Raw genomic sequence first — 12,541 nt, 5'->3', positions numbered from 1 at the left:
ACTCTTGAGTCTTGGACTGCAAGGAGATCCAACCAGTCCATCCTAAAGGAGATCAGTCCTGGGTGTTCATTGGAAGGACTGATGCTGAAGCTGAAATGCAAATACTTTGGCCACCTGATGTGAAGAGCTGACTCAATGGAAAAGACCCTGATGCTGGGAAAGATTGAGGGCAGGCGGAGAAGGGAACAACAGAGGATGAGATGGTTGGATGGCATCACCGACTCAATGGACATGGGTTTGTGTGGACTCCATGACTTGGTGAGACAGGGAGGCCTGGTTTGCTGTGGTTCATGCGGTCCCAGAGAGTTGGACATGACTGAGCAACTGAACTGAAGACCCTGAAAGTGTAGTCCCTCAGTCGTCTTCACCTTTGCGAACATATGGACTGTAGCCCACGAGGCTCCCCCATCCATGGGACTTTCCAGGCAAGAATAGTTGAGTGGGTTGCCATTTCTTCCTCCAGGGGATCTTCCAGATTCAGTGATCAAACTCAGGCCTCCTCCATTGGGGGCAGATTCTTTACCATCTGAGCCACCAGGGAATCCCACCTAAGACCCTGCACATACCCTAATCTTGTAAGCAACCCTTTTGAAACTTTGCAGAAGAAAGAAGAATACAAGACTAGTAATGCCTCGATCTTTATCACATACTCCTTCCTATGTAACCTCTAGCTAGGAAATCAAGAGAGACCTGGGGTAACAGACAAATTCGACCTTGGAGTACAAAATGAACCAGAGCAAAGGCTAACAGAGTTTTGCCAAGAGAATGCGCTGGTCATAGCAAACACCATCTTCCAACAACACAAGAGACGACTCTACACATGGACATCACCAGATGGTCAATACTGAAATCAGATTGATTATATTCTTTGCAGCCAAAGATGGAGAAGTTCAATACGGTCAGCAAAAACAAGACCAGGAGCTGACTGTGGCTCAGATCATGAACTTCTCATTGCCAAATTCAGACTTAAATTTTAAAAAGTAAGGAAAGTCACTAGATCATTAAGTGATTAAATCAAATCCCTTATGATTATACAGTGGAAGTGACAAATAGATTTAAGGGATTAGATCTGATAGAATGCCTGAAGAACTGTGGACGGAGGCTCATGACATTTTACTGGAGGCAGTGATCAAGACCATCCCCAAGAAAAAGAAATGCAAAAAGGCGAAACGTTTGTCTGAAACGGCCTTTAAAAAAGCTCAGAAAAGAAAAGAAGCTAAAGGAGAAAAGGAAAGATATACCCATTTGAATGCAGAGTTCCAAACAGTAGCAAGGAGAGATAAGAAAGCCTTCCTCAGTGATCAGTGCAAAGAAATAGAGGAAAACAATAGAATGGGAAAGACTAGAGATCTCTTCAAGAAAATCTGAGGTACCAAGGGAACATTTCATGCAAAGATGGCACAATAAAGGACAGAAATGGTATGGACCTAACAGAAGCAGATGTTAAGAAGAGGTGGCAAGAATACACAGAACTATACAAAAAAGATCTTCATGACCCAGATAACTACAATGGTGTGATCACTCACCTAGAGGCAGACAACTTGGAATGCAAAATCAAGTGGGCCTTACGAAGCACTGCTACAAACAAAGCTAGTGGAAGTGATGGAATTCCAGCTGAGCTATTTCAAATCCTAAAAGCTGATGCTGTGAAAGTGCTGCATTCAATATGCAAGCAAATTTGGAAAACTCAGCAGTGGCCACAGGACTGGAAATGGTCAGTTTTCATTCCAATCCCAAAGGCAATGCTAAAGAATGTTCAAACTACTGCAAATTATACTCATCTCACATGCTAGCAAAGTAATGCTCAAAATTCTCCAAGCCAGGCGTCATCAGTACGTGAACCATGAACTTCCATATGTTCAAGCTGGATCTAGAAAAGGCAGAGGAACCAGAGATCAAATTGAAAATATCCGTTGGATCACTGAAAAAGCAAGGGAATACCAGAGTAACATCTACTTCTGCTTTATTGATTACACCAAAGTCTTTGACTGTGTAGATCACAACAAACTGTGGAAAATTCTTCGAGATGGGAATACCAGACCAACTGACCTGCCTCCTGATAAATCTGTATGTAGGTCAAGAAGCAACAGTTAGAACCGGACATGGAACAACAGACGGTTTCAAATTGGGAAAGGAGTATATCAAGGCTGTATATTGTCATGCTTATTTAACTTATATGCATAGTACGTCATGCAAATTGCTGGGCTGGATGAAGCCCAAGCTGGAATCAAGATTTCTGGGAGAAATATCAATAACCTCAGATATGCAAATGACACCACTCTTATTGCAGAAAGTGAAGAGGAACTAAAGAGCCTCTTGATGAAAGTGAAAGAGGAGAGTGAAAAAGTTGGATTAAAGCTCAACATTCAGAAAACAAAGATCATGGCATCCGGTCCCATCATTTCATGGCAAATAGATGGGAAACAATGGAAACAGTGAGAGACTTTATTTTTTTGGACTCTAAAATCACTGCAGATGGTGACTGCAGCCATGAAATTAAAAGACATTTGTTCCTTGGAAGAAAAGCTATGACCAGGATGAGATGGTTGGATGGTGTCACCGACTTGATGGACATGAGTTTGACCAAACTCCAGGGGTTGGTGATGGACAAGGAAGCCTTGCCTGCTGCAGTCTCTGGGATCACAAAGAGTCAGACACAACCGAGTGACTTAACTGAACTGAACTCACCAGGGAGGGGGTTATAATTCTTGAGGCGACAGCCGCTTTTGCCTGGCAAAGTAATAAAGCCACTCTTTCTTTCTCCTCCATAACTCTGTCTCCGTATTTCTGTTTGGCATTAGTGTACAGAGAGCAAAGATTTTGGCAATACTTCTAACAATCTCTGAATCTAGGGATGAATCTAAATCTTGGGAACCCTCAACCAAATACCATATATATAGTTTAAAAACATGTAAAATACTACTACCATATATTGTTAATGGATGCATGTGTGAAGAAAATGCACAGGAATAATAAATAGCAAATTTAGGATTGTTAGTCACTTCTGGGAATGCAGGAAGTAGGGTATGATCAAGCATTCCAAGGGACTTCAGATTTATCAGTGATATATATTTTTTAAAGGTGGAAGTGGGTTCATGGTTATTCACTTTATTATTCTTTAAACCTTATTATTTGTCTGAAATATTTCATTTTTAAAGACTGGCTCATACAGAGTCTGAGGATTTTTCACCAGACTTCTCTAAACCCATAATCATCAACTCTGGATCACCACGTCAACTTTAGAAAAATATCTAAAGCTAATGCCAAATCTCTCTCGATTCTTCTTTGGTGGTCTCAGTTTAATGCCTGAAGCAGTGAAGTTTAGTAGTAATCTCTGTATTTGGAGGTGAAGAGATCTTGACTCCAATCCTGACTTTTCACTTCCTAGCTGAGTAAGCTTCCTAGCTGTAGAGATTTTTTTTGCTCTACAGGCTCTTCAATGGGCACATGGGCTCTCTGCTTTGGTACATGGGCTTCTGATTTGCCATGGCTTCTCCTGTGGCAGAGCATGGCCTCCAGGGTGTACAGTCTTCAGGAGCTGCAGCAAGCAGGCTCAGCAGTTGCATCTTATGGTCTCTATAGAGTGCTGGCTCAGTAGTTGTGGCTCACAGGCTTAGTTGCTCTACAGGATGTGGGATCTTCCTGGACCAGGGATCAAACCCATATCCCCTGCATTGGCAGGTGGATTCTTGACCACTGGACTACCAGGGAAGTCCCAAGTTATTTAACTTCTGTGCCTCAGGTCCCTCATCTGTAAAATAGGCACACTTGGCCCCACTCTTCATTCATAGTTCAGATCAAAATGAAATCTTCTTTATGAAGACCTCCCAGGCCTCCATTCTAAAGTTACTTCTCTTCCAAACTCTACTATACTTTGTACAGATGGTTTCTGATGAATTTTCTGAGTCTGCCAATCTCATCGGCCACTCATTAATCCAATAGAGATGGAACCAAATCTATTCTAACAGTCTCATGAAGCATTTAATTAAGGATACTACCTGAGTATACATTCAAGCAACAGGATGAGACCAATGTGCAGAACTGGCCTCAACCACACCCAAGGGCCTGGATCCAACAAGCTGGAAAAACAATAACCAAAACAACCATCATAAGCCATTATGATCTACCTCGGAAAACCAGGTGGTATGCTCCAGTTTCTGTATTGACCTCTGTCCCTTGCCTGTGGCATTAATCCAAGTACAGCAGGTTATATTAGCCATGGCAGACTCTATTTTAGCCTACCAAGAAGTCAAGAGCAATTCTATCATTCATAACCACAGTGGCCAGTGAATTGAGGTTCATTTGAACACTTTCCAGGGCTGAGGTGTACTACTGATGACTTCAGCTGAAGTTGGGAATGAATTTCATATCAACATTTCCAATAGGATGACTCTCGTGATAGAGATAATCTCCTGCAGAAGTGCATAAATGAGTAGGTTACCCCTCCAGGAAGTTCCCCTGTGTAACCAAGGGAAGCCTCATTTTGGAGCCATCTCCACAGGCACCTGAAGGTTATAACCCTGTTCTGTTGTTGGTGTGTCCTTATATACTTGAAGGTTGTTCATGATCCTATGTTTCAAGACACCATGTTTTCAGGGAGGAAGGCAAGTTAATGCCTGGCTTCCACATAAGAAGTACAGTCCTGGGGACATATATGATGTCTCTAATTGTTGGGGCCTCCCAAGTGGGAGCTACACCATTCAGGGGACACAGATTGACAATGTCTGTAATGTAACCTCCTGGCACCTGGTAGGCCTCTGGGTTCCCAGTTCATTCATTTAATCTTTTAAAATTTTATTTGTTTTTGGTTGTGCTGGATCTTTGCTGCTGCATGAAGCTTTCTCTAGTTGCTGCAAGTGGGCGCTATTCTGTAGTTGTGGTGCATGGACTTCTCATTATGGTAGCTCCTCTTGTTGTGAAGCATGGGCTCTAGGGCGCTCCAGCTTCAGTGCTTTGGCATGGGCTTAGTCGCCCTGCGGCATGTGTAATCTTTCCAGACCAGGGATCGAACTTGTGTCCCCTGAATTAGAAGGCAGATTCTTAACCACTGGACCACCAGGAGTCCCCAGTTCATTTAGAATCACTGAAAACAGTTCTTATTTTTGGAAAGACTGCCTGATGACAATTAGTCCAACCTGTCCCACTTGTCCATATCACCAGTCAGGTGACATCTGTCCATTCCACAGGATGATGAGCTACAAGAATGACAGTGAGGGACACATGTCCAGAGATTGTGATGTGTTTTGCATTAGACTATACGAGTTGAAAGTACACCTGATACTTCTGATAAGATTTCTCAGTAGGTTAAAGAAGAATCGAACTGTGGTCAGAGCCATCTGGCTCAGTTCAGTTCAATTCAGTTCAATCGTTCAGTCGTGTCTGACTCTGTGGCCCCACGAACTGAAACGTGCCAGGCTTCCCTGTCCATCACCAACTCCTGGAGCTTACTCAAACTCATGTCCACTGAGTCGGTAATGCTATGCAACCATCTCATACTCTGTTGTCCCCTTCTCCTCCCGTCTTCAATCTTTCTCACCATCTGGGTCTTTTCCAGCGAGTCATTTCTTTGCATCAGGTGGCCAAAGTATTGGAGTTTCAGCTTCAGCATCAGTCCTTCCAATGAATATTCAGGACTGATTTCCTTTATAATTGACTGGTTGGATCTCCTTCCTGTCCAAGGGACTCTCAAGATTCTTCTCCAACACCACAGTTCAAAAGCATCAATTCTTCTGCACTCAGCTTTCTTTATAGTCCAACTCTCACATCCACATATGACTACTGGAAAAATCAAAGCTTTGACTAGACGGACCTTTGTTGGCAAAGTAATGTCTCTGCTTTTTAACATGCTATCTAAGTTGGTCATAACCTTTCTTCCAAGGAGCAAAGTGTCTTTTAATTTCATGGCTGCAGTCACCATCTGAAATGATTTTGGCGCCCCCCTCCAAAAAATAGTCTGTTTCCATTGTTTCCCCATCTATTTGCCATGAAGTGATGGGACCGGATGCCATGATCTTAGTTTTCTGAATGTTGAGTTTTAAGTCAACTTTTTCACTCTTCTCTTTCACTTTCATCAAGAGGCTCTTTAGTTCTTCTTCGCTTTCTGCCATAAGGGTGGTGTCATCTGCATATTTGAGGTTATTGATATTTCTCCTGACCATTTTGATTCCAGCTTGTGCTTCATCCAGCCCAGCATTTCTCATGATGCACTCTGCATATAAATTAAATAAGCAGGGTGACAATATACAGCCTTGATGTACTCCTTTCACGATTTGGAGCCAATCTGTTGTTCCATGTCTGGTTCTAACTGTTGCTTCTTGACCTACATGCAAATTTCTCAGGAGGCAGGTCAGGTAGTCTGGTATTCCCATCTCTTGAAGAATTTTCCAGTTTGTTGTGATCCACACAGTTAAAGGCTTTGGCATAGCTAATAAAGCAGAAGTAGATGTTTTTCTGGAACTCTCTTGGTTTTTTGATAATAGTAAACCCAGCAGTTAGTGGGATTTAAGGAAACTGCAACAGTTTGAAATAGCTGTTCAGTTCAGTTCAGTTCAGTTCAGTCGCTCAGTCGTGTCCGACTCTCCGCGACCCCATGAATCACAGCACGCCAGGCCTCCCTGTCCATCACCAACTCCCGGAGTACACTCAAACTCATGTCCATCGAGTCGGTGATGCCATCCAGCCATCTCATTCTCTATTGTCCCTGTCTCCTTCTGCCCCCAATCACTCCCGACATCAGAGTCTTTTCCAGTGAGTCAACTCATCGCATGAGGTGGCCAAAGTATTGCAGTTTCATCTTTAGCATCAGTCCTTCCAATGAACACCCAGGATTGAGTTAATACGGCCCAAAATGGGCTCTTAGGCCAGAGTTAAGAGGCTTCCATGGGTCAGATATTTAGTTTCAGCAATAGCTCTGCTCTGTAGGAGCCTAACAGTTGTCCACCTTTTTAAAAGATGTACTTGGCACCTGAAAAGTATACTATCATACCGGGAAATGACCTGAGTACTCCAGCTGCCACAAAGTTTCCAACTAAAACTGTGGTTTTCATTTCTTTCCTCTTAGGAGTCTGTATTATTTTTGTTAGACTACCCAAGAGGAGACAGGGTTTTTCCCTCTATGCAGCGGTAATCCTAGAATGGGAGACTTAAGAGCATTTACAGTTCAGTCAAACGTACATTTGATCTCAATAACACTTTGATACAAAACTGATAAAATGTTAGTACGTTGAATCTATTTAGAGGCTCCCTCTACAGCTCATTTTAATTTCCCCTTCCCATTGCAAACTGTTGGCAATTTGATCTCTGGTGCCTTTGCCTTTTCTAAAACCTGCTTGAACATCTGGAAGTTCACGATTCACATATTGCTGAAGCCTAGCTTGGAGAATTTTGAGCATGACTTTACTAGTGTGTGAGATGAGTGCAACTGTGCGGTAGTTTGAGCATTCTTTGGCATTGCCTTTCTTTGGGATTGGAATGAAGACTGACCTTTTCCAGTCCTGTGGCCACTGCTGAGTTTTCCAAATTTGCTGGCATATTGAGTGCAGCACTTTCACAGCATCATCTTTCAGGATTTGAAATAGCTCAACTGGAATTCCAACACCTCCACTAGCTTTGTTCATAGTGATGCTAAGGCCCACTTGACTTCACATTCCAAGATGTCTGGTTCCAGGTGAGTGATCATGCCATCGTAATTATCTTTGTCGTGAAGATCTTTTTTGTACAGTTCTTCGGTGTATTCTTGCCACCTCTTCTTAATACCTTCTGCTTCTGTTAGGGCCATACCATTTCTGTCCTTTATCGAGCCCATCAAATTGCCAACATCTACTGGATCATGGAGAAAGCAAGAGAGTTCCAGAAAAACATCTATTTCTGGTTCATTGACTATGCCAAAGCTTTTGACTGTGTGGATCACAATAAACTGTGGAATATTCTGAAAGAGATGGGAATACCAGACCACCTGATCTGCCTCTTGAGAAACCTGTATGCAGGTCAGAAAGCAACAGTTAGAACTGGACATGGAACAAGACTGGTTCCAAATAGGAAAAGGAGTACGTCAAGGTTGTATATTGTCACCCTGCTTATTTAACTTATATGCAGAGTACATCATAAGGAACACTGGGCTGGAAGAAGCACAAGCTGGAATCAAGACTGCCGGGAGAAATATCAATAACCTCAGATATGCAGATGACACCACCCTTATGGCAGAAAGTGAAGAGGAACTCAAAGGCCTCTTGATGAAAGTGAAAGAGGAGAGTGAAAAGGTTGGCTTGAAGCTCAACATTCAGAAAACGAAGATCATGGCATCTGGTCCCATCACTTCATGGGAAATAGATGGGGAAACAGTGGAAACAGTGTCAGACTTTATTTTTTTGGGCTCCAAAATCACTGCGGATGCTGACTGCAGCCATGAAATTAAAAGACGCTTACTCCTTGGAAGGAAAGTTATGACCAGCCTAGATAGCATATTAAAAAGCAGAGACATTACTTTGCCAACCAAGGTCCGTCTAGTCAAGGCTATGGTTTTTCCCGTGGTCATGTATGGATGTGAGAGTTGGACTGTGAAGAAAGCTGATCGCCAAAGAATTGATGCTTTTGGACTGTGGTGCTGGAGAAGACTCTTGAGAGTCCCTTGGACTGCAAGGAGAACCAACCAGTCCATTCTAAAGGAGATCAATCCTGGGTGTTCACTGGAAGGACTGATGCTAAAGCTGAAACTCCAATACTTGGGCCACCTCATGCGACGAGTTGACTCACTGGAACAGAGTCTGATGGTAGGAGGGATTGGGGGTAGGAGGAGACGGGGAAGGCAGAGAATGAGATGGCTGGATGGCATCACCAACTCGATGGACATTGACTTTGAGTGAATTTCGGGAGTTGGTGATGGACAGGGAGGCCTGGCGTGCTGTGGTTCATGGGGTCGCAAAGAGTCGGACATGACTAAGCGACTGAACTGATTGCAAACTGTGTCCAAACCTGTCAGTGGATACGTGCTAAGTCGCTTTAGTTGTGTCTGACTCTTTGAAACCCTGTGGACTCTAGCCCACCAGGTTCCTCTGTCCATGGAATTTTCCAGGCAAGAATACTGGAGTGGGTTGTCATTCCCTCCTCTAGATGATCTTCCCGACCCAAGGATTGAACTTGCGTCTCTTACATCTCCTGCGTTGGCTGGCAGGTTCTTTACAACTAGCACCACCTGGGAAGTCCCAAACCTCACCAGCTAAATTCCGGTATTTTCCTCCCATCACAGGAACCCAAACCATGTAGTTTAAAATAGGTCACAGCCCATCAAGAGACTATGCCTTCTCCCAGCCAGGAGCATGGGGACATCATAGGAGTGGGAGAGGCTAACCTACAGTGTTCAACTGGGTCAGTGAGGCCTTTTCTCCTGACTCCTGCTCCATGGTCCGTGCCACCCCACCCCTTGTGTACCTCTTGGCTCTAACAAGCCTCTGCAGTTCAGGGACTGCTCGTTTGGTTTTTTGCCCTCCCCCCTGCTGCACATCACTGTGGATTTCTGCCAGTTTCTTGGCACTTTTGACCATTCTGCACCCAGGGCTCCCTGTCCCCATGGGGTGAAGTAGGATGGTGACTTAGATGTTTATATCCAACAGAGCTATAAAAAGGGACTCCTCCTCCTCCTCAAAGATCCCCCAGCATACACAGTCTTTCCTTAAAGCAGGAGAGGAAGTGAGAGGGAATGGATCATTAATTTATTTTTGCTTCAGTGGTTATCTGCCTGGACTCAACAAACTCCTAATACTGAATATTTTGGATCCACTTAAAAAGCTTTATATCCTTATTTCTGACACCACTTATTTCAGCTTTGGGGAAGCCATTACTCAACAGTCAGCCATACTGCCTTCAACTGGGGCCAGAGACTTGCTTGCCTCATTGTCAAAACATCCTTTCATTTTCCTGCTCTGAGAATTGAGCTACAACCAGTCGGACAGTGTATTTCAATCTCACCTCTTGTTGCTTAGCCTCAAAACATTTATTAACATGTAGGACAACTAGAGGCCCAACTCCCCTTCTCACATGGCAGCAGTTGCTACCACGCCCCCGGTTATCCCCTCATATCACCTGGCCCATGACCTTCCTCTTCTGGAAAGCCTTGTCTGTCAGGATCCCATCCTTGTTACCAAACTATCAAGAATAGCCCATGAAGGGTTTCAAATTTTATCCTCCTTGCAAACAAGTTAACCTACTTTTTTCATGAAGACACGCAGATGACATGAGACTTCTGGATCAGAGACAAAGAACTTTATTACTTATAATGCAGCAAACAGCAATGAGCAGGTTTGTGCTAGTTCCCCATTCCCCTTCCCCAACAAAACTGACACAGGTAGGCCTAGATGGGTGCCTACATGTGCAGTAGGTTGTGTCATAAGAAAAGAACCCTGAGCTTGGGGGGAGTCAACACTTTTAGTGAATAGTGAGCAGACCTGTTCCAGGAATGAGATATCGCCTCCTCTCCCAAGGCTGCTCACTACCAAGAGAACACTGAGATTTGGCCCAGAAGTGGTCAGGGTCTATGCACTCACACGAAGAACTTGCAGGGATGTGCTCACGGCTTGTCGCAGACTGCCTCTCCCAACACTCATTCCCCAGTGGGTCACCTTTGACAGCATTATACACAAAATCCAGGGCACTAAGAGCCTGGATACTGAATACTATTCAATATTAATCAACTGTTTCCCAGAGCAGTTTGTCAGTCACAGGGAAACCTCCCCCAAAGAGCCAAAGCTCCCTTACAGCAGCCAAGATCCACTGCAAAAAATTCAGAGTTTTACTGTTGTCTCTGAATGGATCTAAGGATGGCATGATAAGCAGCAGGAGGGAGCTGGCTGCAAGACAATCCAACACCTGCCATCCCTCCTCACCCAAGCAAACCAAAGTTTCTAACAATTCACCTGGTTTTTGTTCACAGAAGTAGGGAATTTCCTTCCTCTCACTCTTGTGTAGATGTGTGTCTCTGTAACTGCTGTCTGAAAAGAGGAATCTGCTGCCCACCGGGGAAGAATGTTAGTGTCTCTGCTTACAATGGGGCAAATCTGAAGCTGATTGCCAGATTAGTCAGAAATCCTCCTGCTCAGAGGAAAGTGAGCACCAACGCACACCTTCTGAGCAACTGTCTTTAAACCTACTTCCCAGTACTAGGAGCCTAATATGCATTAGCAGGCAATAGTATATACAAAACATCCTGAGAAGGGTGTCACAGAGAACACCAGACTGTCACAAAAGTTCTATGGCATAAAAAAAAGGCTAATTCTTGAAGTATCTGTGGATAGCAGAAGAGTCACCTGAGCAAATGTGCTTTCAGGCTGGACTGTTAAGTAATAACATTAGAGGCTGTCTGTGGGGGCAGGGTACATTTTATAAGAAATATTGTGATATTATTAACAGACCTTCCCTGGTAGCTCAGGTGGCAAAGCCACCTGCAATGCAGAAGACCCAGGTTCAATTCCTGGGTCAGGAAGATCTGATGGAAAAGGGATAGGTTACCCACTCCAGTATTCCTGGGCTTCCCTGGTGGCTTAGCTGGTAAAGAATCTGCCTGCAATGTGGGAGACCTGGGTTTGTTCCCTGGGTTGGGAAGATTCCCTGGAGAAGGGAACTGCTACCCACTCCAGTATTCTGGCCTGGAGAATTCCACAGACTGTATAGTCTATGGGGTCGCGAAGAGTCAGACAAGACTGAGTGTCTTTCACTTATCATTATTAGTAGAAGCTTCCCCAGATATTATAACTTTCATCAGGGAGATAAGGTTTGGGTCAAGGGAAGCCAGGGGTGGTGAGAAGAGAGCTGGTGTTTGAAAGCTCTAAACTGAGCAGGAACTTGGACCCAGAGAAAAATACAACTGTGGGTAGTCCAAGGAACTTTCGCATTTTTTTTCATTCCCTAAGGCTGTTCTGAAGCAAATACATAGCAAATATTTCTAAAAATACATGAAGCACCAATTGTCCAATACATATTAGCAGCTCAAATTTGCAAATAATGAAAAACACAACTGTCTCCCCACTCTCCTTAGCAGTCTTACCCTAGAATACCACAACTGGATAGATGAGGGGTAGGGGTGCATGCAGGATGCATGGCTAGGCTGCTAACCCATTTCTTTATTTACTAAATCAATACTGCCTCAACTGGTCACGGAGTCAGGGGAACACCTTAAGACATCCACACAGCCTAAGAAATCTCAAAGTAGAGCTTAAGGGTAGATTTAAGGGATAATAGCATTCATATTCTTTGAAATAAAAAATGTTTTATATATAGGCATCTCCAGGCAGTAAGGAATCTTCATAATCTCAAAGAGTAAACTGTCTGAAACCTCTTTTGAAGGGTTCTTTTAGTCCTAGAGAAGAAATGAGATTTTCCCAAGGTCACAAATTAAAATACAGCTGAAAACCCAAGTCTCTTGTCTATCACTCAAGGATATCTCTTTTTCTCCCCTTCTCCCAAACTGACTTCTCCCTTGGGATAGTGAAAAACCAGAAGAAAACAAACATACCAATTAATAAGGAAATATCAGTTAAATCAAAACCATTTC

The sequence above is a fragment of the Moschus berezovskii genome, chromosome 14 (genome assembly GCF_049115385.1).
Source record: "Moschus berezovskii isolate FMDL1 chromosome 14, NW_MosBer_1.0, whole genome shotgun sequence".
Classification (NCBI taxonomy): Eukaryota; Metazoa; Chordata; class Mammalia; order Artiodactyla; family Moschidae; genus Moschus; species Moschus berezovskii.
This window is presented reverse-complemented; position numbering follows the sequence as displayed.